Source organism: Rhinatrema bivittatum, chromosome 13, assembly GCF_901001135.1.
Source record: "Rhinatrema bivittatum chromosome 13, aRhiBiv1.1, whole genome shotgun sequence".
NCBI lineage: Eukaryota > Metazoa > Chordata > Amphibia > Gymnophiona > Rhinatrematidae > Rhinatrema > Rhinatrema bivittatum.
In genome coordinates, this window is record NC_042627.1 from 67,969,635 (window position 1) to 67,995,005 (window position 25,371).

Here is a 25,371-nt window from a genome sequence, read left to right on the forward strand (position 1 = left end):
TACAAAATTACCAAATGGAAATTTTGATTCTGGTATTCATGATGAAGACCAGTTGAAGACCAGTTGAATAAGGATTCTCAACAAGGGTATTAAAACCTAACATAATGAGGTTTGTGAAGCCAACTTATGAAAAAAAAACAAAAAAACTGAACATGTATAAGTTGTTAAGAAACCAAGATCAGATGAACTTCATCAGAGATCTTCCTAGCTAGGTAACCTATATTTTTCTTACTGAGCGTAAGTACACACCTCAAAGTATATCTCTAAGTCAAAACCAATTGACTTTAGACTGATTCGTCCCAGGTCAATTCTAGGTCAAATAGGAGACAATGTTGCATATTTACAGACAGGGAATGAGTAGGAAAAATAAAGAAGAGCTCAGGAGAAAACTGGGTTAGCTGGAGAAATATTCAGATTGGGCCAGCCACATTTTTTTTTTTTAATTTATTTTATTTATTTTTGGTTTTTATATACCGATCTTCCTGCATTAAATACAAATCAAACCGGTTTACAAGGAACAAGAAAACTGCCTGTACGGCGATACATAGAACTAAGAACATACATTGTAAACAGATAGAAGCTGTCGCCTTGATATGGGAAAAACAATCTTTTTTTTTTCCTGTATTTTGCCAAAGTTTTTGATATATTATTTCTGAAAAGCAGAATGGGTAAATTCATTAAGAACCTAACTAGTGAACTCAATACCACAGAATGTTTCAATCCCCATTATCACATCACTTCCCAACCCCTCCCAAATAAATAAACCTGAAACCTTTTTCTTTTCCACCACCCTTATATCCCACCGGTACATTGAGTTAAAAATGATAGCTCGTCCCTGTATATCTTCTCTCCCCAGATAACACGTCAACATATGTGCCTCTGAGAACTTTAGTCATCGTGTCTAATCTTTAAACTGTGTATTTGTCAATTCATATTATGTATGTATGTATGTCATGACGTAAACCGTTCTGATCTTAGTTTGGAACGACGGTATATAAAATCGCTAAATAGAAAAAGACACAAAAAAATAGTAAAAATGAACTGAGATGTTAAAAGAGAAAATCAGCGATGTGAAGACCCGCCCCCCCCGACGTCATGACGACCAGCCAGCGGCGACCCGATTAACAGCGCGATTACACCAGGCGTCGCGCGACAAAGGGGTTTCCCCTTTGTGCTCCCCTTCGTGCTAACCTTTGTACTCCTTCTAATATAATTATATTTATGTTTATGTTAATAATTTAACTTTTATTAATGTTATTTAGCTTTTTGCTTTGTTTAAAATTATTTCATTATTGACTTTTAAATGTATTAGACTCAGGAATTTTACTTCCTGCTTATTCTGTTTCATTGTAAACCGGTTTGATATGCATTTTATGCAGGAAAATCGGTATTAAAAAAAAACTATAAATAAATAAAAGCAGATTTTTCAGCTTATTGAAGATAGGTTAATAGGTGCCTTTTGCAAATGGGTAATAAACTCAACAGAAAGAGGCACCAGTGGCTCTTAATATTCCAATTGGAATAAAGGTTATATGTGGGATTTAGCTTGGATCACTGATATTCCATATTTTAATAAATGATTTGGAGAGTAGTCTTCAACAATATTGACATTTTTATAGGTGAAATTAAATTTGCACTGAAGGCCTTACTATTTTTAGAGAGGGATGAAAAGATTTTGGGCAAAAGAAAGCAGCTTATCTCACTAACGGAAATAAAAATAAAATGGTTTCTAAAGGGATAGGTTGCTGTCTATCAGACTCCTTTAAGACCTTTTTTTTCCCCTGCATACTTGTTTTGCTACAGTGCTGATGGGGAAGAAGAGGAAGGACCAAATTCAGGTTCCTCCTCCTGACTGTTTCCACTGCAAAGTCTATTCTGCACGTTACTGTACCGAGAGTATCACTCTTATCAAGGCCAATGCCTCTTGTTGTTGGAGGGCAAAGAGCCTTACCCCAGCTCCAGCATTCATGAGACTCCCCCCACTATTTGGAAGTACCATCAATTTTGGGGAAGTATTGCGAGAAGACACCCTCCCCTGCTGAGTCGCCTCTATTCAGAAGTTTGGCCTCTGTAAGCAAGTGCCGCCAGCTGCTTTGACACTTGTTTTGAGGTTGGAGAGCCAGAGAGAGATTATGGCGGATCATGCACCACTGCCTAAGGAGGTAGGATGTAGATCAGGGGTCAGGAACCCATGGCTCGCGAGCCAGATATGGCTCTTTTGAGGGCTGCATCTGGCTCTCAGACAAGTGTCGCCACACTTTCCCGCTGACCCAGCTGCTCCCCGGTCCTCCTCCGCCCGGGCTTAAAATGCTGTCAGCCTGGGCGGAACGCGGCAGGACAGCTGGAGTCAGCGGCACCGGCGTGCTCTCTTCTCCCCCCCCCCCCTGCGGCCCGGAAGAGGAAGTGGAGCGTATCGGGTGCGTGCGCGGCAAGAAGAGGCCACGCTAGTGCGCTCGGCATCGGCCCGAAGTAAAGAAGACTGCAGCGCGGCTCGGAGGAAAATGAAGAGCTTCAACCGCGGCCGATGGGACTCCGCCTCCGCGATGGCTGAAAATGAAGAGGTTAGCGTTGGGAGGAGGCTGCTGCTGCCGCGAGTTCCCGGGGTGGGGGTGAGAGAGAGTGAATGAGCGAGCAAGCATGTGTGTTTGCTCGCTCATTCACTCTCTCTCTCCCCCACCCGGGGAACTCGCGGCAGCAGCAGCCTCCTCCCAACGCTAACCTCTTCATTTTCAGCGGAGGCGGAGTCCCATCGGCCGTGGCTGAACCTCTTCATTTTCCTCCGAGCCGCGCTGCAGTCTTCTTTACTTCGGGCCGATGCCGAGCGCACTAACGTGGCCTCTTCTTGCCGCGCAGGCACCCGATACACTCCACTTCCTCTTCCGGGCCGCGGGGGGGGGGGGGGGGGCCGTGTGTGTGTGTGTGAGTGAGTGAGTGAATGAGAGATGCATCTCCACTTCCTCTTGTGTGTGTGTGTGTGTGCGAGATGCATGTATGTGAATGATTGAGAGCCTGTACATGTGAAAGAGAGTGTCTGTGATTGAGAGCCTGCCTGTGAGAGAGAGAGCATGAATGTAAGTTTACCATTGGGAACCTGTATGTGTAAGTTTGTGATTGAAAACCTGTGTGTGTGAGAGTATGTGTGTATGATTGAGATCCTTTGTGTGTGAGAGAAATCATGTGAATGTATGATTAAGAGCCTGTGTGTATAAGTAAGAGAGAGATCATGTCTGTCTGTGTGTGATTGAGAGCTGATTTAGGTGAGGGAGCATGTGAGTATGTGATTGAGAGCCTGTGTTTAAATGAGAGAGAGAGAGAGAGACCATGTGTGTCTGTGTGTGATTGAGAGCTGATTTAGGTGAGGGAGCATGTGAGTATGTGATTGAGAGCCTGTGTGTAAATGAGAGAAAGAGAGGACATGTTTGTAAGCATGTGAATGAGAGTCTGTGTGTGAGAGAAAAAGACAGCATGTATTTATGTGATTGAAAGCCTGTGTGGGTGTGTAAGCGTGAAAAAATAGACAGCATGTGTGTAAATGTGTAATTAAGAGCCTATATAAGTGAGAGAAAAAACATGTGTATATGTGAGTACTGAGAGCATGTGTGTATAGGTGTGTCATTGAGAGCCAGTGTGAGAGAGCGCGCTGGTATGTGACTGAGAGAGGAGAAAGTTCCAAGCAAACCACCCCTCCTCCTGCTAATTCAGAACAATCTCAGGACACCTGGATATCAAACGTTCCCAGGTATGCAGAGCAAAAAAATGTTTGTATCCTTATTATTTTTCATTACTGGGTCTTTGTGTCTGCTATTTTGAAATATTTTGTTGGTATCTGGAAATGTTTTATATGAGTTTTTAATTATTGGATATTCCACTCCTCAGCTGTTTCGAAATATGTTCTTTTTGTTAGTACAGTTTTACTGCTGATGATTTTATATTTCTTGATTTGTTTTATAAGGATGGGTGATGTTTCTTTTTTCCTTTGTTACACTGCATACAGAGACTCTGGCTTGTTGCAGTTTTCAATTCAGTTTTTTCTGCATGCTTCTTGTTATGCGTTTTGGTCTCTTTATTCTATGTTAGGTGAGGGACAGCACGTGATTCAGGTGAGGTTTTCTGCTGGCGTGTAGTTTCTGTGTAGGACTCTATAGCAGCCTGACTTGCTCCGTTTTCCTAATATGAGATGTATTGGTGTCTTAAGGCCTGGTGTAATATTTTCAGAGACTTATTGTACTTTAAAAGTGTGATCTTACATAAAATGCACACATTTACTTGTATTTAGTTTTAAACATATTGTATGGCTCTCATGGAATTACATTTTAAAATATGTTGCATTTATGGCTCTCTCAGCCAAAAAGGTTCCTGACCCCTGATGTAGATGATCAGAGAGTGCACTGGGATCCATCCAAGAACCACCCTGAGGATGAAGCCAGTATGGTGGAGAAGCCCAAATTATTAATGCTGGAGTTATCTGGCAAGCCATCATAAGCCTGGAGCATACTGTTAGCAAGAAAGCAGAGGGCTTGTGTCCTGAATTGGCCTATGCAAGTTGCTAGACTGGACAATACTAATTCTTCCTGGTGAAAATTGAAGCAATGAGGAACAATTATGCACAATGTGAATGTCAGTCTTATAAGGGGCAGTCAGGGAGTTCACTACAAACTAGAGATGCTGGAAAATAGAATTTGAGGGTTTAATCTTAGGGTTCTTAATTTCCCTCAGTTCTCTATGACTAATCCAGTGGAGCTTTTCAAGAGATATTTGAGGGAAATTTTAAAGATTCCTAGGGATTCTTTACCTCTCTTGAACAAGGACTTTTTTCTTCTGTCTAAGAACCGCATAGAAGACTCCATAGTGCCAAATGCTTGCGAGCAAGATCAAGAGACTTTGACAGCCTGGAATTGACATTTGAGAATTCTCAAGAGGGAACTAGACATGCTACACTGAGTTTCCTTCATCTTTGAGTCGGACAAGAATTCAGTTATGAGATTTCTTTAAAGCCAGGAATAGTATGTTTTGGGGGTCAGAAGTATGGTTTTTCCTTCAGTAGGTTAACAGTATAGATGTAAGGAGTTTTCACAGACGCACCAGAATATTTTAGCCTTCGGTGGTGAATATTTTCTTCAATATCCTTACAAAAGTATGTTAAAGATAAAAAGTGTATGCTGTGTCTTTTTTGACCCTATGCAACAGAAATTTCTGTGCAAGGGGGTAATGGCAACCAATAAAGAATATTGGTGTTAAATATAAAACTACTATGATATTTGATCTCACACTACAAGTATGCGTTCTCTCTCTGATTTATTTGCTGTCTTGTTTTCCTTTGGAATTATATACATCTCCTTAATTCTTTGGAATCCCTATATTGGGGCTTTATTGAAGGTTGGTTGCACAAGATGATTTTTTTTAGTTATGATTTTGGGCTTACTTTATCATCTACCTGCAAACAAGGTGTTGTAGCTTTATTAGTTGTAATATTTGTGCCCATTGTCTTACCTAATGATTTTGATATACAAATACACCTGTATAGATTTTTTAGAATGCTCAAGATCAAAGCATTTTTCTTAGACTCACCCTCTAGTCAAGATATCTATAGTACATCCCAGATCGAAGTGGATCCCTCTGGGCCCATTTGATCCGGCCTTAGTGATGTTTGAAAGACTAGTGTGCACCGATATCACAGCACTACAACACAATAGAAGATATACTTATTACAACCTTACTAGAGAGGAGAATTTAGCCTTGTCAGCATTAAGACATGACCCCAAGATTACCATTAAACCTGCTGATAAAGGGGGAGGAATAGTGATTTTGAACACCAGTGATTATGAGCTTGAAATAGAACGTCAATTAAATGATGAAATGTTCTATAAAAAATTGCTTCATGATCCGACGCAAGAGCTGATCTCCACTATATCACAGGCAAGGAATCGGCTTTTTTGACAGTTGAACACCCCATTATTCCAGTGTTCTACATAGTCCCTAAAATACACAAACATTAATGAACCCCCCGGGACGCCCTATAGTGTCCGGGATTGGTTCAGTACTTGAATCACTGTCTCAATTTGTGGACACTTTTTTGAAACCCTTTGTGCCACATATTAAATCCTATGTTAGAGATTCGGCTCACTTAATTTCTCTATTATCAAATGTGCATTTAGCGATTGATTCATGTCTCCTAGTTACGTTAGACATCACATCACTGTACACCAACATCCCACAGGATGAGGCATTAGCAGTGATTGAAAGGGTCCTCAACACAAGGACAACACAGTTATGGATACCCATTGATTTTTTAGTGGATCTGGCTAAGATAGCACTCACACGTAACTATTTTCTGTTCAAATCTCAATACTATCAGCAGATTAAGGGAACAACCATGGCCCCCAGTTTAGCTTGTCTGTTCGTAGCGGACTTTGAAGAGCGGCACATTTATACATCAGATTGGCAACCCCACATAGTGCACTGGTTTAGGTATATTGATGATATACTTTTTATCTGGCAAGGCACTGACGTCCAATTGTTCATGTTTATAGATTGGCTAAACCACTTAAACTCCAATTTACAATTCAATTTTGTGATGGATTCTCACCAAATACCATTCTTAGATGTAATGATTATCTATCAGGATCATCAGTTTTCTACATCTATTGTAAAGAAACAGATAGGAATACTTTAGTAGCTTATGACAGTTTTCACCCACACCATTTGAAAAACAATATTCCTACAGGCCAGTTTTTAAGGCTCAGACGGCTATGCTCAATAAGGGAAGATTACGTCTTCCAAGCTAAGCAGATGTCATCGCGGTTTCAACAGAGAGGGTATCCCAATAAGGTTTTGAAACGAGCATACAAACGAGCCTTTAACATCAATAGGGACTTACTTTTCTTACCCCAGACGAAGGATACCACCCCGACAATTAATTGCATCTTACCCTTCTCTACGATCAGTAATATGTCAAAAATTATTCGGAGATATTGGGGAGAGTTAGCACTTGACACATACTTGCGGAGTACAATCCGGTTTATGTATCGAAGGGGTTCCAACGTACGGGACAGGTTGGTACACATGTTTTACTCAGCAAGGCAGCACACGAGAGAGAGGCTTGCATAAACCATGCGACCATTGCTCAGTGTGCAAACACATATCGACCATGTCGGAGTTTGTACATCCAACCACGGGTAAAACGTTTACTCTATATGGGTGTTCTGACTGTGACACACAAGGGGTAGTTTACGTGATCAATTGCCCGTGTAACAAACTATATGTGGGCAAGACATCAAGGAGAATTAAGACACGAATAATCGAGCATAAATCTAATATAAATACGGGCAGGGAAATGGCCCCATTAGTGGCTCACTGGACACAGACACCGCACACAGTAGCAGAATTATACTTTTTTGTTATTGATGTGATATCGCCTCCAACCAGAGGTGATGATTTTTCCTCTATTCTCATTAAAAGGGAACAAAAATGGATCTACATTTTAGATCCATTAGCCCCAAATGGACTTAATGCCGAGCTTGAGTGGCATCATTTCATATGACTCTAGCATGATAACCAAGGAACGATGGGTAATTAGCTAATGATTAGTGTCTGTGATTAACGTGGTTTTGGCGCCAAAACAGCCTGAGTTAGGGTTTAAATACTGCTTCTTGACACAGCACTACTGTGCTCCTGTATAAAATGAATGACTGATTACCACACAGGTATGTGAATTTTTCATATGTAGTCTGTCTTTTGGGTAGCCCAGTTGTTAAACTTTGGTCACAACTTTACTACTTTTGTTTATAGACATTGATAAGAATCCCCCCGAAGCAGCAGACAGGTGAAACACGGGTCCGTGTCGGGGACTGTTGTTAAGAACTGTAACAGAACTTTGTGGTGTAAATGTAAGGAGTTACCAGACGGAACAATAAATGGAGTGGATTCTGAAACACTGACCAAGTTAAGTTTTGTGTGCACTTATATTGGACATTATAATCTCTAAAAATGTGTACAATATTGGACTTGAAGTAGTGTTGTACTTCTCATGATTACATCTATGGGTTAAATAAACTCCTTTCGTTTACCATGTATGCAGTTGCTACATCTAGGCCAATGGGAGATGTCCTCACAGGTAGCTTCCCCTTCTGGCCTTCCACAGCTCTTTACCTTCATGCTACAGGCAGTTTGCTGTAGCTCAGTGAGCTGAGACACCAAAGCACCTGAGGCAGCTAGAACTCACTAGCTATCTTGCTGGAATCAGTCACAAACTTCTACCTGTATTTGCTGGACCTTCAAGTCACCTTCTTGATTACCAGTACACAGTACTTTTTAGTAGGGTATAAGTGCTCTGTTCTGAGGATATGTAATAAAAGAGATGGAGATAGAATAGGGATATAATATTAAATATTATAATATAGCTCCCTCGCTTTGAAGCAGAGAATGTATTATGTACAAATTTCACAGCAGTTCTGATTAGAACTTGTGAGATAAAGGCACAGTAGGGAAGGCAGCACATTCTTGCTATATTTCCATTAAAGCCATCTTCCTTCTATTTTTGTTTTATTTGTTCAGCACGATTAAAACCCCCGTCTAAGGAGCACAAGAGTACAATATTTAGATGGAGGAAGAGGGGGTGTTTTATATTTAATCCTATCCTCAATTCATAATTATGGAGTGCATGCTTCTGATAGGGGAGGTAATTTCCCAAAAGGGATGTCTGTGGGTATAACAGAGCTTTATCTTTTGAAAATTGCCTGTCTGATCTGCATATAAAATTACATGCATATACCCTACGCACATGCAATTTTACGCACAAAGGGCCTGATTTTCAAAAACATTTACATGCTTAAACCTGGGTTTTACATGAATAAATGCACTTTACCCAGGTGAGCTTTTGAAAATTGCTGCAATATATGCCATTAAATTGTCAATAGGTTTTACCTGCTGTAAATGCACTTACAGGCTGATACAGTACAGTGAGCTTGTGTTTGGACACGTGTTCGATGCGCTAGCTTTACCCCTTATTCAGTAAGGAGTCGACAACGCGCATCCAACCCCCCCCCCCCCCGAAACTAATGCATGTTGATGGCCCTATTAATTATTCCCGCATGATTCAGTAAGTAAAATGGGCAGCCAAGCCGCACATTTTAACTTTCAGAAATTAGCGTCTACCCAAAGGTAGGCGTTAATTTCTCTCAGCACCAGGAAAGTGTACAGAAAAGCAATAAAAGCTGCTTTTCTGTACACCCTCCAACTTAATATCATGGCGATATTAAGTCAGAGGTCCCAAAAGTAAAAAATAATTTAAAAAAATAAAAAATGTAAAAATCGGCTCACGGCTGGAAAACTGGACGCTCAATCTCGCTGACAGCTGCCGGTCTTGTCAAAAAAGAGGCACTAGGGTCGCGCTAGTGTCCCTAGTGCCTCTTTTAACCGCGGGCCCTCATTTAAATACTGAATCGCCCGCTCTCCCACGACTTTTACTGAATCGGCCTGTTAATATGGGTAAATAGCTGTTGAAAAACTGGTAATTTTCAAGTGTGCATACATAAGCAAATATGTGCATATGAGTGTGCAGTTAGTTGTACCTTTATTTTATTAACTGTGGCAGAACCCGCACAGGTTAACACTACGTATCTCGTTCCCAAAGAAATGTGCATGTTTCAGTGCAGGAGCTGCATACTTTCTATACATTTTTTTTTTTTTTTTTTTTTTTACAAAAGTATACACATATCTTATGCACAAAATAATTCTAACATGTGTACGTAATTACCAGAGCTTACACGCAAAGGCAGGAATTTTATAAATTAAGGGTGTCCTCTTCTCTATGAAAATACTTATGTGCATACTTTTAAACACCAGCTTGCCACTGCTTCCACCAGTTCATGCAGAGCCTCCAGCACTTCACGCTGGCCACCCCTCTCCCCACCATCACTTAACCCAGACCTCCCACCCAAAACGTGCAGATAAAAAGAAAAGTGCGATGTTATTTCCACGATTCAGCAGGTGTAAGCGTGTGTACAAATTCGGTAATGTGTGTTTAGCATACTACTTATAAAACACTAACTTGTGCACAAGCTTTTGAATCCTGCCCTAGATTGCCCATAGACTCTCTTCCCCCTCTAACATTTTCAAGTGACACTACTAGTAGGCTTTTGCAATAAAAAAAAAAAAAAAATACTGCTTATCCTTGTACATGCTATTTACACATGTAACTTACGTTTTCACATACTGAAACCTTTTGAAAAAATTAACCCCATAGTGGAGATGAGTTCTGAAGGGCGGAGTCTAAGTGGGTTTAGGATTTATACACACCCCTTGCTTTTAGCTGGTGCAACTTGCTTGGAGGGTTTTGCCAGGATAATGTGCAAAGCAAACTTTGCATGTGTAAGTCTGCTTTGAAAATTGGAATAATTTATCAGGGCGTTACATAATTAATCCTCAAAATGGGGAATTAAAATCTATTTCTAAAGGTGTGCCATTATTTTCTCATTACGCTCTCTCTTTCACTATCAGACTTTATGGGGCTGCAAGTGAATTTTCAAAAAGTTAATTTTTGGAAGAGGAGCCTGTGTTGCATGAGGAGCAATAGTCTTCTGTTAGCATAGCCGGAAGAACAAGGAAGAGTCTCACTGGCCATGCAGGCCCGAAGGAGGAGGTAGCTGCTGCTAGTGGGGTCAGACCTTGGAAAAGAATGACAGTCGTGTGTTAAAGAGTGAGAATAATGAGCATGGGAGAGCATTAGAGGGAGTATATGTGTGAGAATGGGAAGAATGAATAAGCATGTGTGTGTAAGAAAGAGTGGGGAGGTGTGCCCCTTACCCTCCCTCCCCTAGTCCATGACATTCTCAGGGTGGTCAGAAATAGAAGGTTCTAAGGTATGGTAAGAAGAGAGAGTGTCCATCTGGTGCTAAACTCAAGGAGACATAAGGAAGGGAGACTGTCCTGCATTGCAGCAAAGCAGAGTCAGACCAAGGGGTACAAGAATCTCTAGATCCAATCTCATGGGAGATCCTACAGTAGGGAATCCTACTAAGACTGAAAATGGTGAAATGTAATATGGATCATGCTAATATCTCTAAGAATTGAACCTTGGGTTAGTCAATTACATCTGAAGAAGTGGAATGTTGAAGTAAAGTTTATTTGTTGGAACACCATTGGACAATCTTGTCTGATTTGTTGTCATCCAAAGAGAAAACCCCAAGGGCCCTGAAATTTATCTTCTTTACTTTTGGAAGCAGACTCCAGGGGTGCAGCAAGTGAAGGAGACAACTCCAAAACAGAACACCCCCCCCCCCCTTCTTGCAGAGAGGACATAGGAAGGTGGCTAAACACATTCTTTTTTTTTGCTTGATTAATCACCTTCCTTACATGAGTAGTCAAAGAAAAGTAATAAAATATAGTTTAATAATAAAATCAGGGAGCAGTTTTCAATAAAGATTTTACATGGGTAAGCATGCTAACCCACATAAAAATGCAGTTTGAAAACTGCCCCATGATTGTGGTAAATGTACAGGCCCTGTAGGTACACAAGTACCTACACATGGGGAATTTCCTTTTGAAAATGTGCTTGCAGGCCTGCTTGCACTGCAGGGAGTTTGACAATTACCCTCTATTTGTATTAAGACAAAACAGTCTTAGACCCTGGAAATTGTTTTTCATACAGTATTTTCTGTAAGCTACTTCCATGACTGGTAAATTAGCACAAACACATAAAATAAGAACATAAGGACCATGTTGGCTCTGGTCACTGGTCTATCAAGCCCAGTACCCTGTGTCTGACGTCAATATGGATCACTTGGCATATCCTAATAGGGAGATCTCATCCCTGTCACTCACTCCCAGAAGAGGTGGCAAGCCCCAGGTCTACCTGGCTAATAAATGTTAATATACTTTCAGATACTTGTCCAAAACTGTGTAAAACCAAGTTATACCAGCCTGGACTACAACCTCCAGTAAAAAGTTCCACAGTTTAATTAACATAGTAAAAGATGTAAAATAAAGACCAAAATGGTTCATCCAGTCTACCCAGCAAAGGGTTTAAGATTGCAACTGCTGCTTTGTACTTGTTATCCCCATGCAAAATGTTACACCAAAAGTAGCAACAGGTTACCCAGCTTCTTTGTTTTCATCCTATATCCACTGGGAATCCTCTATGTTTATCCCATGCCCTTTTGAATTCAGTTACCTATCATACAGCCTTTGAGTCTATGATCAGCTTCTTGGCTGGTAAAGTCCAGACAACAAGAAGGCTAATCTATTACTGTCTCTTGAGCTCCCCCTCTTGTTTTGTGAGGGTGTTGCAAGACCATCACAATTTCTCTGGGTACCATTTTACAAACTTTAAACAAGATTTTCTGTGCCTTCTTGTTCTTAACAGTGCTGCAATCATATCATCTAGTAGAATATTGTAGTCCTCAAGTATTTTTCTTCCAAGTGGCCTGCAATCTTCTGAAATCTTAAGCACTGTTAGCATAGAAGACTTCGAGTTCCATATTCAGCTGCTGGGCGGCTGGCAAAGACAGCCAGACAAACTTATCTAGCTAACTTAGCTGTGATATTCAGCGGTGGGCTGACACCATATACACGGCTATCTTAAAGTTAGCTGGATAAGTTTATCCAACTGCCCTAAAATTATCCGGCTAGGTAAGCTAGATAATGTTGAAAATTGGAGTTATCTAGATAACAGCCAGAAAATGATGCTTTGCCCCAGAACGCCCCTGACATAGCCAAACAACAAGTTAGCAGTCAGACTGGTGGGATTTTTAAATCCCAGCATGTCCCGATAAGTGCCAAACTTAGCTGGACAAACATGCTGAATACGGACCTCATCTTATGCACCTGTATTTCCAACCAAATCATTAGCTCTCCCGCAAGCAAAATCACTAACATCTTCAGCAGACCTTTGAAATTGCAATACGGGCATTTACACTATATTACAAGTTAAGTAAAAGGAGCACAGGAAGAATTAAAGAGTGACCAGAAATTGAGGAATATAGGTAGATTTAAGCTTGTATGAAACTAATTCACCAGATCTACTCAATAAAAATGGGTATTTCATGTTATATTAATACAAAACAATGAAATAAGGTTTCAGGTTAATTTATCAAAATTCAATACGCCATGTACAAAAGTGCAATTACTGTGAAAACAAATTATGTAGGACCACTTCCAACGGGATCTGTATAGCAATCAGACCCAACATAGGAGAGGTCACATTACTTTATTAATAATATTGAAGTCTCTCAAAAATTATATTGCCACGGGAAGATATCAGTTCAAAACAAAGCCACGGAAAAGCTTTTGTTTAGATAGATCATATGCAAAAATTGCAGTACTTAGCTTCAAACCAGGATCAAGGCTGAAATCCCGACGTGATCATGTTTCGGACCACCAAGGTCCTGCTTCAGGGGTCAAGTCTTCTAAATCCTTCGGAATAGAGCTTCTAAAGTTCATTCCCACAACGGCAAAACAAACTGGCGTTTCTTCATCACAAACATTCGTTGGCGGTCCGTTTTCGGACCCACTTAATTTAAAATGGCAGAACTGCAGGGTATATATCTATTTCCTACAGATATGACTTCAACAGTACGTCAATCCGTATTGAGGGCGGGTATAAAGTCCTCTAACAAGTCGTCTACTTCACGTTAAAATCCTCCATTTTGTATTTGAAGTCTTCTATCAGGTCGTCTTTATGTCCAGATCAGCTGCTGCAGGTGAAAATCCTGTATTTGGTATTTGAAGTCCTCGATCAGGTCGGCTGTGTGACTAAACATTATGAAAATTCAATCTCACAATCTCTTGCATAGGCACATGATAAAGCTTTCAAATATTTAATCCTTGTCTAAAAAATATGACAGCAAACCACCAGTATCTTCTGAATAGTCCAGAGAAATATATATATTCTTGTGTTAGAAAATTCAACATTCCTCGGCGTCTTAAACAGACCATCAACTATGATCCTCCATTTTGTATTTGAAGTCTTCTGTCAGGTCGGCTATGTGTCCTCTGCCAAGTTATCTGCTTTAGGTTAAAATCCTCCATTTGGTATTTGAAGTCCTCTATCAGGTCAGCTATATGGCGAAACATTATGAAAAAACAATCTCACCATTTCTTACATAGGCACATGTTCTTGCTTTCAATCATTGTATGGGAATTTTGACCTCAAACCACCGATATCTTCTAAATGGTTCATGGGAATATATATATATTCCTGAGTTAGAAAGTTCAACATTCCTCAGCATCTTAGGCAGACCATCAACTATGTTAAAGTGTACCAGTTGATTTTCTCGTTGAGTCCCCCCGGATTCACTATCTGTAAGGTGAAAATCCAGTATTGTTCACGCTGATTAAGCCGTTGTTGGACATCACCCCCCCGTATACATGGATACAGTTTCTCAATGATGGACCATTTTAGATCCACAAAATTGTGTTTGGCTGACATACAATGTTGCACTAAGGGAGCTGTGACCTTGCAATTCTTGATGCAGCTGCGATGTTCAATGAGCCTTGTTCTTATCTTTCTTTTCGTTCGTCCCACATATACAAGGACATTGTATAATGTACACCACACATTCAGTCTCACATGTGGTCATGGCTGTAAACTTGATAGTCACATTTGAAATGAACTTTTGCAGGTAAAGTAGTGTTTTACTCTCAGAAATGGTCCTTTATTTATGATTTATTAAGTGGCTTTTTCCAAATTAACTTTCATCCTAGGCAGTGTACAAATGGGATGAGGAAGATAGTCTACCCTCTGTTTTAAACTACTAAATGGTATTCATGAGAACAAACATTGGTACATTAAAATTGACAGATTATATAGGATGGCACCTGAGGATTTTTCTGCATATGAGTAGAACACTGGAGACGAAGTACACAATATTTAGAAAATTTTGCATCCAATATGCATGCAAAATTATGCACATACGTGTATATTTTAATGTATATATTATGAGCTTGCTTTTCAGCACGCAGACATTCCAGGCAGTGAAGTTGGGTGTGGTTGGGACTTGCACGCTTTTTTTTTAAATTTTAAATAGAATGCATGCCAATTCCACTGGGGGACTTCCCACACACATTATATGCATAGATAGGTTTCCTGGGATACTTGTCAGAGCAAACATACTCGCGTACTTGTACTTCAGAAATTAGTGTAAAAATTTGTGGGTAAAGAGAACCTGCAGGCTTTACATTAGCTCAGAATTACCCCCATATGCAAATAAGCCCAGTAGCAAAATAGCACAGGTAGCTGTAGAACTAGATGTCATGATCTGAAATTCCAAGGAGACAGGAACATCAGGAAATATTTCTTCACAGAAAAAGTGGTGGATGCATGGAATGCCCTTCTGGAAGAGGCAGGGAAGACTAGAATGGTCACAGAATTCAAAAGGGCAGGGATAAACACTGAGAAGCTCTAATGGGTAGAGGAGGGAAATGAAGAAAAGGGGTAACCTATTGCTTACTTTAGATGTAACATTTCTGAATGGGGGTAACCTGTATGGAGCGGCAGGTTAAGGCAAATTGGGTTAATGTTTTTTGTGCTAGCCACAAATGAATATTAATGAACTGCTTGGCATGCATTAGCATGTATTTGTATACTATGTGACATTTTTTTTAGATTATGTCAGGAAATTTTGCATGAATGGTAATGGAAGTGCATTAACGCTGCTTTAACATGCATTAACTGCTTGTATTGCCTAATGCAGGTGTTTAACATGCATTAATGTACTTTAGTATAAAAAAAAAAAACAAAATGACTCTGCGGAAATCTGCACCTTTTCCTGGTCTGTGATCAGGAAGGCTCCTGGAAGGAGAATCTAGCCGAGCTAGAAATTGGACAGTTTGCAACTGTGATAATGTTAACAGCAATAAAGGAACTGTGAAAGCCTTCGCACTTCATTCTCACTTCTTTCCCAAGGAAAATAAAAACTGTTATTTGTCAAGTCAGTCCCCGTCCTGCCTCATTTCTAATGCCCACTGATTATAGTGCAAGCCGTTCCCCACCTGCATTCTGATGCACTCGGGCTTCAATCTCAAGGATTAATCGAATCAGCATAACGACAGGAGAGGAGGGCAATCCTCCCTGCTGCGGTAATTAGCCAACGGGAAAATGATTTGCATTTCCATCAAAGCTCTCTGTCTGCTCCTCCTCCGTCTGCCCAAGGCTTGGGGGCACTAATGGGACACAATGGGTACACTACATCTGTTGTCTACTATTTCCCTTTGTAAGGAATTACTTCTGCCCAATCGACCTGGGCTCCCGCCATTTAGCAGGTGCGCCTTTATTTCCTAAAAAAAAAAAAGGATAGACAGCGAGGGACTACTTCCACCCTTATGCATACATTACGCTCTAGTTTTATGAGATTTGGTGTCAGGAAGACTGAACTGTTTTTAACCCATACTGAAATGTACTGGAGGATGAGGGAGACAGTGGAAATAGTTAAATTTGTATGCATAAAAGAGAATACCGTCCCTAAATAGGGAAAACTGGCAATTTTTGAGTAACATGGCTCTGCTGATTTTCTCAAGCCACAAAACGAAGGGACTCAAAGGCAGAAGTCATGAGGCACACATATTAACACCCATATAATTTGCAATGATGTGGGCCATTTGAAAACTGCCAACAAGAATACCAGCTGCCTCATTGGGGAGAGCAACAGTCAGAGAGAATGCCTTTAAGAACATAAGAAAATGCCAATCCAGGCCATATGAACCTGGCAAGTACCCAAAAACTAAGTCTATTCCATGTTACCATTGCTAATGGCAGTGGCTATTCTCTAAGCGAACGTAATAGCAGGTGATGGACTTCTCCTCCAAGAACTTATCCAATCCTTTTTTAAACACAGCTATACTAACTGCACTAACCACATCCTCTGGCAACAAATTCCAGAGTTGAATTGTGCGTTGAGTGAAAAAGAACTTTCTCCGATTAGTTTTAAATGTGCCCCATGCTAACTTCATGGAGTGCCCCCTAGTCTTTCTACTATCCGAAAGAGTAAATAACCGATTCACATCTACCCGTTCTAGACCTGTCATGATTTTAAACACCTCTATCATATCCCCCCTCAGCCGTCTCTTCTCCAAGCTAAAAAGTCCTAACCTCTTTAGTCTTTCCTCATAGGGGAGTTGTTCCATTCCCCTTATCATTTTGGTAGCCCTTCTCTGTACCTTCTCCATCGCAATTATATCTTTTTTGAGATGCAGCGACCAGAATTGTACACAGTATTCAAGGTGCGGTCTCACCATGGAGCGATACAGAGGCATTATGACATTTTCCGTTTTATTCACCATTCCCTTTCTAATAATTCCCAACATTGTTTGCTTTTTTGACTGCCGCAGCATACTGAACTGACGATTTCAATGTGTTATCCACTATGACCACCCAGATCTCATTCTTGGGTTGTAGCACCTAATATGGAACCCAACATTGTGTAATTATAGCATGGGTTACTTTTCCCTAAATGCATCACCTTGCACTTATCCACATTAAATTTCATTTGCCATTTGGATGCCCAATTTTCCAGTCTCTCAAGGTCTTCCTGCAATTTATCACAATCTGCTTGTGATTTAACTACTCTGGACAATTTTGTGTCATCTGCAAATTTGATTATCTCACTCGTATTTCTTTCCAGATCATTTATAAATATATTGAAAAGTAAGGGTCCCAATACAGATCCCTGAGGCACTCCACTGTCCACTCCCTTCCACTGAGAAAATTGTTCATTTAATCCTACTCTCTGTTTCCTGTCTTTTAGCCAGTTTGCAATCCACGAAAGGACATCGCCACCTATCCCATGACTTTTTACTTTTCCTAGAAGCCTCTCATGAGGAACTTTGTCAAACGCCTTCTGAAAATCCAAGTATACTAAATATACCGGTTCACCTTTATCCACATGTTTATTAACTCCTTCAAAAAAGTGAAGCAGATTTGTGAAGCAAGACTTGCCCTGGGTAAAGCCCTGCTGACTTTGTTCCATTAAACCATGTCTTTCTATATGTTCTGTGATTTTGATGTTTAGAACACTTTCCACTATTTTTCCTGGCACCGAAGTCTGGCTAACCGGTCTGTAGTTTCCCGGATCGCCCCTGGAGCCCTTTTTAAATATTGGAGTTACATTTGCTATCCTCCAGTCTTCAGGTACAATGGATGATTTTAATGATAAGTTACAAATTTTTACTTATAGTTCTGAAATTTCATTTTTTAGTTCCTTCAGAACTCTGGGGTGTATACCATCCGGTCCAGGTGATTTACTACTCTTCAGTTTGTCAATCAGGCCTACCACATCTTCTAGGTTCACCATGATTTGATTCAGTCCATCTGAATCATTACCCATGAAAACCTTCTCCATTACGGTTACCTCCCCAACATCCTCTTCAGTAAACACCGAAGCAAAGAAATCATTTAATCTTTCCGCGATGGCCTTATCTTCTCTAAGTGCCCCTTTAACCCCTCGATCATCTAACAGTCCAACTGACTCCCTCACAGGCTTTCTGCTTCGGATATATTTAAAAAAGTTTTTACTGTGAGTTTTTGCCTCTACAGCCAACTTCTTTTCAAATTCTCTCTTAGCCTGTGTTATCAGTGTTTTACATTTAACTTGCCAACGTTTATGCTTTATCCTATTTTCTTCTGTTGGATCCTTCTTCCAATTTTTGAATGAAGATCTTTTGGCTAAAATAGCTTCTTTCACCTCCCCTTTTAACCATGCCTTCTTTCCACCTTTCTTAATGTGTGGAATACATCTGGACTGTGCTTCTAGAATGGTATTTTTTAACAGTGACCACGCCTCTTGGACATTTTTTACTTTTGTAGCTGCTCCTTTCAGTTTTTTCCTAACAATTTTTCTCATTTTATCAAAGTTTCCCTTTTGAAAGTTTAGCACGAGAGCCTTGGATTTGCACACTGTTCCTCTTCCAATCATTAAATCAAATTTGATCATATTATGATCGCTATTGCCAAGCAGCCCCACCACCGTTACCTCTCTCTCCAAGTCCTGTGCTCCACTGAGAATTAGATCTAAAATTGCTCCCTCTCTCGTCTGTTCCTGAACCAATTGCTCCATAAAGCTATCATTTATTCCATCCAGGAACGTTATCTCTCTAGTGTGACCCGATTATACATTTACCCAGTCAATATTGGGGTAATTGAAGTCTCCCATTATTACTGCTCTACCAATTTGGTTAGCTTCCCTAATTTCTCTTAGCATTTCACTCTCTTCTGTGTGGTTAATATATTCCATTACAGATTACAACTGTGAATTCATACAGGATCTCTTGTTTTTCGTGTGCATTGATCCTGACAAGAGAATGAATTGTTGTGTAGGAAGATGGCAATACACACAGGTTTTTTTCTTCTGTTGTAAATGAAGGTTTTTCTAAACCAAATAAAGACATACTTTATAATGTGGAAAAAATAAATATTGGTCCCTTTCAGGAAGGCATAGATACCTGAGGCAATATCATTCTCTGCTGTTTCCTAAACAAATATTTCTCCAATACATAGAACAAACAAGGCTGACTCTAGGGGACCTAGGATGAACCTGCCAGAGTGGATCTCCACCCAAGATTGAAGAGCAGGAAGGGGAGAGAGGCAGATGGTCTCCCATGGATGTTGAAGAAAGTCTTCTACTGTATTTAAGGTCTCAGGCAAATGCCCCCACAACTCCTGGCCTGCTGGTGGCTCCAAGAAAAAGAAGTTATGTCAGGAGCAGAGCTACTTAGTCACACGGAGCCCCCCCCCCCCCCCCCCAAATCTCTTAAGAAGCAGCCAGCCCCAAGTTCTAATCCTCCAACCCTGCAGAGTTAAAACCCTCTCCCACATCCCTGCACGGAGACCCAAAGATGCCCCCCCGGCACAAAATCCCATCCCAAAACAATTCCGTCAGCCCCTTCCCAGGATAACCCTTGCCCTGAGAGATTCCTCCCAACCCCCCCCCCCCCACCACCACCAAAATGCACCAATAGTTTTGCATCTCACCACTCTCCCCTCCCTCCCAAAAAAAAAACAAACCACCATACACCTCCCTACTCCTGCCCCTTACCCAATGGCAGCATTAGGTGCCTGAGGCAGGAGTGATGCCCAATCACTCCTGTGCCAAAATCCAAAATGGTGCCAGGTGAAATCTCAAATCTGCTGACAACATTGTGAAATTCAACACCAGTAGGCAGGAGCAATCGGGCATCACTCCTGCCCAAGAAACCAGAGGCTTTCATTGGATAAGAGAGGTTCAAGGACCATCCAGGAGAGGAACATGGAGGGGTTGGGTGGGAAATAGGGCTTTCTTTCCAGGGAAACAGGGCTCTGGGACATCATCTGTTGGGGGCTGAGGGCTTTTTTTGTGTGGGAGAATTTTGTGAATGGGGGCTCTGACTCTGCAGAGCTAACCAACCCTTTTTCAGATCCTGGGGAGGGTGGGATCAGCCTGGGCGCATCAATACGATATTCTGCTGATATTCTTTGAGGGAAAGCTGGACTACAGTACCTCGAGGTGTAGTTAAACTTTGAGGCTTATTGCAGATCATGAGCTTTATTATGATTCACATTAAGTGAGCTACTGTGCATGCAATTCATTCGTTTTTGCCAGGGATTACATCAAATTTGTAAGTGTTTAGGTACCTAAATGAAGCACTGAGCATTTTTGGAAAATGGATCCCTGAAATATATTTTTTGAAACTGTAAAAGATCAACTGTCCCCTTATATGTTGGGTTATTCTTCAGCTACCTGCTGCAAAATTTACTATTTGTGGACAAGGACAATAATTTGAGTTATTCAGATGAACATATTCAAAATTTATTTTATTTATTTATTTATTTAACAGTTTTATACACCGCAGTTCAGGTAACAATGTTACTAATCACTTCGGTTCACATTTCAACAATTACAATGACAATATAAAGAGTAATTTATAATTTGTAATTTATAATAGTAATTTACTGAAAAACATCACTTTTTGCACATTTCTCAGTAAATTTGCTTGATGCCAACTGGCAGAATTTAATTCAACTGAAAACAGATTTACCGGTAATTCAGAAGGGGCCTCAAGCAGGCAGAAAAAACATTTAAAGCCCCGATTGGTCTTTAAATTTAGTGCTGCTCCTAGGTGTCGCGCACCAAAGGGGCCTGCCCCTTTGTGCGCCCCTTCGTGCAACCCCGGTGGGCTGGCTGGACTTCTCCCTACTGCTACCCCCACTTCTCTTCTTCATCTGATCTCCTACGGCGAATAATCTCCTGCTAGGACCCAACCGCAGCCAACTCTAACTTACTAATCAGTCTCCCACTGACAGCAACCATTCCATAACCTTTTCTGGCACACTTCCTTTGTCAGCTTTAGCTCCCAGAATGCATTCAATTTTCCCAATCCCAATTTTTCAACACTGCCTATCGTCCAAAGGAAAATCAACCAGACAAGTCCAACACCACAACCTAAAAACCCTCTCTCCAATCCTGATCGCTCCGATCACCCAACTTCTAGGCCTCACCCTATTTTCACTAACTTTATTCAACGCGCAATCCCTAACCAAGAAATCACTGATACTTAGCGATTATCTCATAGACGTTAATCGGGATATATGCGCAATCACTGAAACATGGCTTAAGCCCACAGATACTGCAATAATAAACCAACTACCTACGCTGACCTATAACATCTTCTCTCTTCCTTGTCAGAAAAAAAGGTGAGGAGGAATTCTCTTAGCAACCAAAAAAGACCTCAGATTCACTCTACACCCATTCAATTCAGATTCCAAACTTTAAATTGGCTTCTTCACATCAGACCAACTTCAAATCCTACTCGTCTACGCCCCTCCGGGCTTCCTGGAAACAGACGCCTCTCCCCACTGGTTGAAATAACCACCACTCTCATAAATTTGGACGCGCCAGCAATAATTTTAGGAGATTTTAATCTGCATGTTGACAACCCTACACTTTCACCCAACTGTGAAGCCTTTCTCACAGCCCTGGGTTTCAAGCAGTTAGTTAACAAACCCACGCACAAAGCCGGTCACACGCTGGATCTTATCTTCGTCAACCCTGGCATTAAGCCTGCATCTCACCTTAGTTGTACGAAGGTCCCTTGGTCAGATCACTCACTCATTTCAACCTCATTCTCGCTAAAAGATACCATCACCTCACACATACCCTCACCCTCCTTTCCATACAGAAGATCATGTTCCTCCGAAGATCTTAGTAATCACTTGGCATCACAACTCCACCTCATAGACCTCACCGATCCGAACTCAGCTCTCCGTTCCTGGAACAACATCACAGAATCTATAGCTAACAAGCTATGTCAACTAGTAACAAAAAAATCCCACTAACTCCTCCAAAAGACAACCATGGTTCACTAAAGAACTAAGAAAGCTAAAACAAATTCTAAGACAAAAAGAGAGCAAATGGCGTAAAGACCCATGCGCAAGCACTCTATCCGTCTACAAATTTACCCTTCATCAACATAAATCCACTACTTTAAGATCTAAAAGAGACTTTTACGCTAAAGCCCTCTTTACCTATGTATCTAATCTCACACAAATAAACCCCCCGGAGATTTCCCTTAACCAAGCACAATCTAAAGCTGAAGAACTAGCGCTATATTTCAGTAACAAAATCAGCCTTCTAACTCAGCTGCCCTCTAACACCGTTTCTCTTTTGACCTCACATCAGCTCGCCGTCAAAAACATTCGCTTAGAAGCATTCGAACTCATTTCCGCCACTGAGATTCAAGGTGTTTTAAGAATGAAACCGTCCTCTCATCCTTCGGATCATATCCCCACCAAACATAAATTGCTCTTTATCCCAAGGATCCTACCCAGACGACCTCAAACTGGCTTCCCTCAAACCACTCCTTAAGAAACCAAATTTGTACCCTAAAGACCCTAATAACTACCGACCGATCGCCAACCTTATGGAAAAATTAGTGAACACTCAACTCTCGGACTACATTGAAGACAAACTCTTATTCCCATCCCAATACGGGTTCCGCAAAGCATTAAGCACTGAATCCCTCCTCATTTCCCTGACTACCTTATCATGGGTCTCGACAAAGGGCAATCCTTTTTACTGATCCTACTGGACCTTTCGTCAGCCTTAGACATTGTCAACCACTCCATCCTCATAAACCAGTTGGCTTCCATAGGAATTTCAGGCACTGCACTCACATGGTTTAAAACCTCTCTCAGCAATAGAGGGTACAAGGTTAAGATCCAGAGCAAAGAATCTTCACGCTATGACTCATCAGTAGGCATCCCACAGGGTTACTCCCTGTCTCCTACGCTCTTTAACATCTACCTTTTACCATTATGCCAGCTTCTCACCGACCTCAATCTAAAATATTTCCTCTACGCGGATGATATCCAGATTTAAAATCCTTCGTATAATCTTGGATTCTAGTCCCCAGTTCCTGGAACTTTCTTCCTTCTTCTCCCAGATCCTGGAATTCTCCCTCCAACTCCCAATTGCAGATCCTTCATCCTCTGCTCTCCCTTCTATCTCACCCCCATCACCAATATTTTCATCACTCTCCCCTCCCCACTCCTCTCTTCAAGATTTCATCCCTGTGCTATTTGCAATCCCTTGCCTCATCTAATAAAAACAAAATTTATGGACACTAATTCAATCTTAAGATACTCAGCAATACGAGTTTAGACCCGGACATAACACTGACACATTGCTATCACTTTTTGATGTCTTTAGACATGGGTTTGACAATGGAAAGGAATTTGTTGGAGTTGCTGAACCTCGCAGCGGCCTTTGATACTGTTTTTATTCCTGTGCTCATGTGGCTCAGCCTGCATTTAGCTCTTAAGAGACAAGCCAGACTGACTAGACTGACCCAATGTGGTCTAGTGACAGCTAGATGTCAAATTTTAGTAAATTTTTTAAAAATGTACTTTCAGTTTATTTGGTGCTCCTACTATGCACCTTGCTGCAGAAAACAAATCACTACAGTGCAATATGGGGGAAAAAGGGGAGAAGAGTGAACAAAGAAAACAGCAATTGAGGGAGTCAACCTTTAGCCTATACTTGTTTGAATAAATTAGTTTTCAGCTTGCCAAAGAGAAAGCCCCTTGGATCTCTGGAGGAAACTTATTCCCACAAAATGGTGCTAGCAGAGAGAAAGTGAGAGGTTGACTGGTTAGTACATGGGATGCAGTTTTGCAAGAAAGAAGAGGGACAGAGAGGTATATTTGCACCCAGCACTGGCAAGATAGGTGGTAACTAATTTTATCTTAATAATAATGGTTTATTCTTAATTTTCACTTGTGTCCTAGTTTTGCAGAGAAAATGGCTTCAGTCCATGCTACATAATCTGTGATAGAAGGGAGAAAGAAGTGGAAGCTAGTGTAACAGAGGGAAGTTTGATAGCATGAAGGGAATAAAACAGTAGGATGACAGAGGGGAGTAATGAAATACAGAAAGGAATAGAGATATTGGGATGGACAGAGACAATAAAAATTAAAATTACACCAGAGAAACAAACTTCAAGAGAACTAGAATACTTATAGCAGACATCTAACAGCCTCACACTAGGGCAACACAGGTCATACACATATCCATGTTAGTAGAGGCACACATTTAGACATAAAGGAGCCAAAAGAAAAGGATGACAACCTTGTATTTCTAGACCACTTTTCCAATTTTAGTTCAAAACTGGTCTATGACATGTTTCAGGTATTATAAGTCCCTGCCCAAAAAAGCTCACACTCTTAAGTGGGTACCCGAGGCAATGGGAGATAAAATGACAAAGTCACAAGGAGCATCAGTGACAAAAGTGGAATTTGAACCCATATTTCCATAGTTTTCAACTACTCCTGACCCTAGTTCCTGGCAAAAAAACAACAACCCAGGTGCAAACATTTTTGAAATATGCATTTTCCTGTAAATGCATCCATTCCCCATTCCATGATTTTTATTTAGAATTTCTACAGCATGCTGGCCAAAGTGCATTACAGAATTAAAAATCAGTACAACTAGGGTTTAAACATTTGACAGCACACAGCAATTCCGCAGCATTGTACTTTTATTTAGTTATCCACCAATGACTGTAGAGCTGCAGAGTGGATGCTACAGCTCCTTTAACAGCAGCCAGAGCACTCTGTCTTAAATTTAACTGCAGGCCAGCACCACAGTACTGCTCAACTCAGAACCAGACCATCCAATCTCCTCCTAGCAGTCAGCTGCAAGAATTGCTTGCCACCCACATAGGCAAGAGGGGGGTAAAAAAAAGGAAGTGATCCCAATCCTACTACAGCTATCATCCCAGCCAGCAATACCAACAATTAACTGGGAGAAGAAAGAAAAGACAGCTACAGTAGCATCATGGTAACTCTTCCTGCCATCTTTATGGGCCTGCGGGAAAGCAAAGAGCAAACCACCAGAGTTCAGAGGTCCG

General features: G+C 40.9%; 1 protein-coding gene across 1 annotated transcript in view; it reads right to left on the reverse strand.

The window, feature by feature from the left end:
• Positions 1-25,371, reverse strand: part of RHCG (Rh family C glycoprotein) — a 161,263-nt gene that overhangs the window by 134,845 nt on the left and 1,047 nt on the right. The gene's annotated exons all lie outside the window — the stretch shown is intronic.